Here is a 5,998-nt window from a genome sequence, read left to right as displayed (position 1 = left end):
TATTTACAGCTTTTGCATTTAACTGTGCTAATCTTCTATCATTTTCATTCCAATCCATTTCTGGTTTGGGTATGATAGTGCCCTCTATGTTAAGTGTGGGTGTGTGAGGTCCTCTAGTGATGATTTGCCATAGTTCATAATCTGAAGCTTGAATGAATATCCTCATTCTGGCTTTCCAATATGTGTAGTTTGTGCCATTAAATAGAGGAGGTCTATTTGTGGATTGTCCCTCACTCATTGCACATCCCACTTGGGTTGTCATGATCTTTAACTCTTGATTGTTAGATCAATGAGTACTATTAGAGCACCTTGCTCTGATACCACTTGTTGCCCAAGGTGACAAGCCAAGAGGGGGGGGTGAATTGGTTTCTTCTTACTTTAGTGCTTTTAAAACTTTCTTAGTTAACTGCGATGGATGCTTACTTAGGTTATTAGAGTGAGTTAAACTAATGCAAGAATAGAAAGTAAAGCAAGAGAGAATGAAAGCACAAACACAATCCAAACACAACAATATATAGTGGTTCGGTGCTCTCCTTAGCACCTACGTCCACTCCCCAAGCGTACCCTTGGGAATTCACTATAATCTCGCGGATTACAGTTGGATTGTTTTCCGGGCTCACAATCCAAAAACCTTGTTGGTTTTACGGGATCACCAACGAACCTATACAACTTTGGTTTTCCGGGTTCACCAAAAACCTTTGTTGGTTTTGCGGGCTCACCAACGAACCTTTACAACTTTGGTTTTCCGGGTTTACCAAAAACCTTTGTTGGTTTTGCGGGCTCACCAACGAACCTTTACAAAGTTTCAAACAAATGAAAAGAAAAGATTTAAACTCCTAAATGAGCATATAGAACAATATGAGCAATGAAGAAGAGTTAGAAAGAAATTATCGCTTTGAAGTCGCTTGGCTCTTCTTTGTCAAGGAAGCTTCACTCTTCAATGGGGGAAGGAGCTCTTGATGCCTCTTTGAATCTGCTCAATCCCTTTCTTTGATTTTTGAATGAAGCTCTTGATGAAGAAGATTAGGGCTCTTTGTTTTCTTGTGTATTCTTTGATTTCCCACTCAAAAGTTTTTATTCTGATGAATAGTGCCCCTTTAAATAGTTTTCAACCTTCCTTGGACAAGCCCCATTGGTCAGATTTGAAAAACTAGCCGTTACATACGCCTTGGGAAGGACAAAAAGTACATCTGCAGAACTAGCCGTTACTGTTCAGCCCGTGTTTGGGTCGGCTCAACCTGTCCCTTGGGTCGACCCAACTTGGACTTGGGTCGACTCAAACATTCCTTGGTCGACCCTCTCAGAGAACACAGAAACAGAATTTCAAACTTCCTTCACTTGGGTCGACCCAACCATTCTTTGGGTCGACTCAAAGTTCACTTGGGTCGACTCAACTTCTTCTTGGGTCGACCCTCTCAGTAATTCCAGAGAGCCATTTTTCTGTCTGTCTTTCTGTCTCCATTTGGGTCGACCCTCTCAGGGTTTGGGTCGACTCAAAGTTTACTTGGGTCGACTCAACTTCTTCTTGGGTCGACCCTCTCAGTAATTTCAGAGAACCATTTTCTGTCTGTCTTTCTGTCTTGTCTTTGGGTCGACCCTCTCAGGGTTTGGGTCGACTCAAGCTTGGGTCGACTCAACCACTGTGTGGGTCGACCCTCTCAGTAAATCCAGAGAGCATTTTTCCTTTGCATTTTGAGGTTCTTTGGAGGTTGGGTCGACTCAGTGCCTACCTTGGGTCGACCCAACTCACTGTTCATTTGTGCTGTTTTTGCAGGAGTGTGCCAGATGATTCCTTTAAGTCCCGGGGTCGACCCAATCAACCTATGGGTCGACTCAATTCACACTTTGCTGCATTCTCAAGATTAGATCCATCCAAATGAACAAGACCATATATATATTTTCAATTAAACAAATATACTGAGAGTAATGAACTTATAAATGAAGTATCAATTTAACTTATAGCAAGCTCTAGATAATTGCTTGTTAATTATCAAAATAACACTATCATCCTCAGAGTCGAGTCTAATTAAATTGTTGATAATGTATGCATGGTAGAAGGTCATTAAGGGATAAGTTAACCTCATTTGATCCTGAGATTGACAGAACTTTTCATCACAACTTGCGAACTGTAAACCAACTGTCAATCTCTACAATGCGTGAACACATTAGAACTTTGAATGAGTTGTTCGCACCGCATCTGCTAGTCCCCCTACTTGCATAGTATTACCATTAATAATGCAGCCCAATTCGAGATTCGGGCTGCAACAATAAACATGTTACCCAAGTTTTCATGGGTTCGAGAGTGAACAACCTTACATTCATCTAAACAAATTTTTGACAATCTGTCAAACGTTTAGAAATCAAAACTTAGATGAAGAGGGTATTAAATTAAGGTTGTTTCCATGATTTTTAGAGGATCGTGCTGCTGCATAGCTGTATTCCCTTGCTTCAAAATTCCATTACATCATGGGAAACAACTATCTAGAAGTTCATGGCTAAGTTCTATCCCATGGTAAAGATTGAAAAAATTAAGGATGCCAATAAGAACTTTCAGAGGGAAATCTGAAGAGGAATTTTTCCAACTATGGGAAAGATTCCATGATCTGTTGGTCAAATGCCCACCACCATGGGCTTGATAAGGCTGATCTGGTCCACTTCTTTTATAAAGGACTACCTCCGGCACATAGAAACATGATTGAGTCTATGCGCAAGGGTAGGTTCATGAACCAAACCCAGATCAAGCCTATGAATTTCTTGTTGACTTAGCCGAGAACGCCCAAAATTGGAGTAGCTATGGTGAAGAAGTAAAATAGAGATGAGTTCGGTCTAGAGAACTAAGTACATACGGAATACAAATAGACCCAGAACTCAAAAATTCATGTCCAATCTAGTGAATGTGATGAACAATTTAAGTAAAAAGTTTGATGCTTTCACTGTTTCCACTAGTTCGAGTTCATACAAAGAGTCAAATCCCATCATGAAAGTGGAGCACGAGCCACAGGGCTTATGTATCTTGTGTAATAGTTCTGAACATCTAGTGGAGTGCTGTCCTAATTTGCCCACCATAAAGGCTGAGCAAGCAAATGCTCTAAATTCATATAGTGCCTTTAAGAAGCCCACTCCCAACTCGTTCAGCCTAGTTTACCACCCTAATAATAGGTTCCATCCAAATTTCTCATACAAGCAGAACGAACCTATTCAGCATCAAGGTGGTCCACCAGATTTCAGAACAACTTCCCCAGGATAGGTCCATCACAAATGAACCAACCTTTGGTTCCATCTGTACCTCCTTATAATGCCCTTATCCCACAGCAACCTTCACCATTAGAAACCATGATGGCTAATATGATGAAAAAACAACAAGATTTTATCAAGCAACAACAACAGACCAATACAGCCTAAGCCCAGACTAACCAATTCCATGCGCAAGCAATTGCAAAACTTGAGGTTAGTCTAAGCCAAATAGAAACTCTCTAGGGGATAGGGAAGACAGGTGAACTACCTAGTCAACCAGTGCCTAACCCTAGTAGACAACAAAAAAGGTCAGAGAGGTCGATATCAAATCGATTCTAATGAAAATCTGATCTATAAAGTTCAGGCCAATTACCGATTTTAAGGTCTGGCAAGCAAGTGGACAATAAAGTCCAACTTTCTGAACATGAAAAAAATAAAAATAAATTCGATAAGAACCCTATTCAGAAGAGAGGTCAGAACAGGAATAAATCAGAAAAAAGAAAGAACCCATAGAAACATACAAACCTAAGGTTTCCTTTCCCAGTAGACTTCAGGACTCCAAGAAACAATCTAACTTGATGAAATAATGGAAGTCTTTAAAATTGTTCAAATAAATATACCTTTCCTTGATGCCATACGACAAATTCCCTCCTATACAAAATTCTTGAAAGACCTCACCACGGTCAAAAGAAAAACCAGCATTCCTAGGCAAGCTGTTATGGCTGCACAAGCCTCATCTCTCATTCAACAACAGATTGCCCTGAATTCAAAAATTGTTGACCCCCTAATGGATTTTGATGAATACAAAACACTAGAGTATAATTCCATTTATCTTAACAATTTACTTGAGGATTTCAGGTGATTAATTAAGAATATTGTTAAGAAATGTTTAGGCAAGTTCCCATAATTTTATGAAATTTATTGAAGAAATTTTGAGTTGAAGAAAACAGATCAGGGACAGCCGAGACGTCTCTGGTTAGTCCCAGAGACGTCTCTGGCACAAACAGGAAGAACTTGCACGTTTGGAGACGTCCCCGGCGCCTGGCGAGGCGTCTCGCAGGTCGGAGTCGACTCTCTCAGAGGCGGAGTCGACTCTCTCAGAGGCGGCAGAAAGGCCGATTTCAAGGATGCGCCGAGTCGTCTCCACAGGACGCGGAGTCGTCCCCGCGAGTCAAAAGCAGACTTCTGGAGTCGTCCCCGAGGTAGCGGAGTCGACTCTCTCAGGGTATTCCAGAGGATGTCTTTTTCGATGATAAGGCAGCGGAGACGTCCCCTGAAAAAGCGGAGTCGACTCTCTCAGAGAATTCCAGAGGACTTGTTTTTCGAAGATAAAACAGCGGAGTCGTCCCCATGAAAAGTGCAAACATCCCGAGACGTCCCCGTAAAGTGCCGAGGCGACCCTCTCAGAAAAACAGAAAAACAAGCATTCAAACGGTTCATCATCAGAGTCGTCCCCGTAAAGCGCCGAGTCGACCCCAAACAACGTCAAAAGAAAAATCTTACAGCCGAGACGTCTCGCGTTGAAGCGGAGACGTCTCCGGAGCGCCTGGGATGCGACTGACACCTTTTTGCAGGTTTGTTTGAATTTCAAACGTTTCTTTCTTTGTGTCTAACGGCTATATTTGCTTTTTGGGCTATAAAAGGGAGCTCTTAAGTGCCTTCCAACAACTGCTCACCAACCTACATAAGATCATTCAAGAGAGAGAAAGAAAAAGAGGTCAAGGAGTTAGTGCATTCAAGTGAAGAATCAAGTGCCTTCAAGCTTCCCAACTGATTTCGTGCTCAACTACTCTCTCCCGCTCGGCATTCAAAGCTCACATTCAAGCAACGCAATCCACATCGGAAGAACCACCACTTCCCACGCTTCCAACGGCTAAAAGGGTCTTCCGGGTTTATTATTTCTCACTGTTTTTTGCTTCTTAAGAGCTTTTGAATCCTTGTAAACTTTCATTATTGTGCTTGTTCCAGTCAAGGAATTTGGAACAAGGAAAAGGCGTCCCAAGCCTAGGTGAAAGGGGGTGTAGGGTTCGTTGTTAGGCCGGTGTAAAACAACGGTTGGACTGCACTCGCAAAACTACCGGACTGTAATCTTGGATTATAGTAGAAATTCCCAAAGGTGCTTTGGGAGTGGATGTAGGAGCAGTGGAAGCTCCGAACCACTATAAAACCTTGTGTTTGTGATTGTCTGTTTTCATACCTCTATTTTTACTTTAGCTCATACATTTGTGTGTTTTATTTTTAATTGGACAAAAGTTTTAAAACACCCATTCACCCCCCTCTTGGGTGACCATCTCTGGGCAACAAGTGGTATCAGTAGGTGCTCTGTGTATTCTTGAAGACCAACCGTCTTAGCCAAAGATCTAGATGGCAACACCCTTCAACAATGTTCCTGCTGAGGGGCAGGCAACCAAATAGACCTCCATCTTCAATGGGACAAATTTACCTATTGGAAGACTAGAATGAGGATTTTATTCAAGACAAGATTATGCCTTTGGAGGGTTATAATCAAGGGACCACACGAACCATCTCACATGGTAAATGGCATTCAAGTTCCCAAACCTGAGGATGATTGGGATGAGAATGATAGTAGGATGGTTCAACTCAACTCTAGAGCCATGAACTCATTATTTGTGCTCTAGATGTAAATGAGTTCAATAGAGTCTCCACCTGTAGTTCCGCCAAGAAAATATGGGGATAGGCTTGAAGTTACCCACGAGGGTACAAATCAGTCAAAGAGTCTAAAGTGAAACTTCTAGTTCACAAA

This window comes from Phoenix dactylifera, unplaced genomic scaffold, assembly GCF_009389715.1.
Source record: "Phoenix dactylifera cultivar Barhee BC4 unplaced genomic scaffold, palm_55x_up_171113_PBpolish2nd_filt_p 001461F, whole genome shotgun sequence".
Lineage (NCBI taxonomy): Eukaryota > Viridiplantae > Streptophyta > Magnoliopsida > Arecales > Arecaceae > Phoenix > Phoenix dactylifera.
This window is presented reverse-complemented; position numbering follows the sequence as displayed.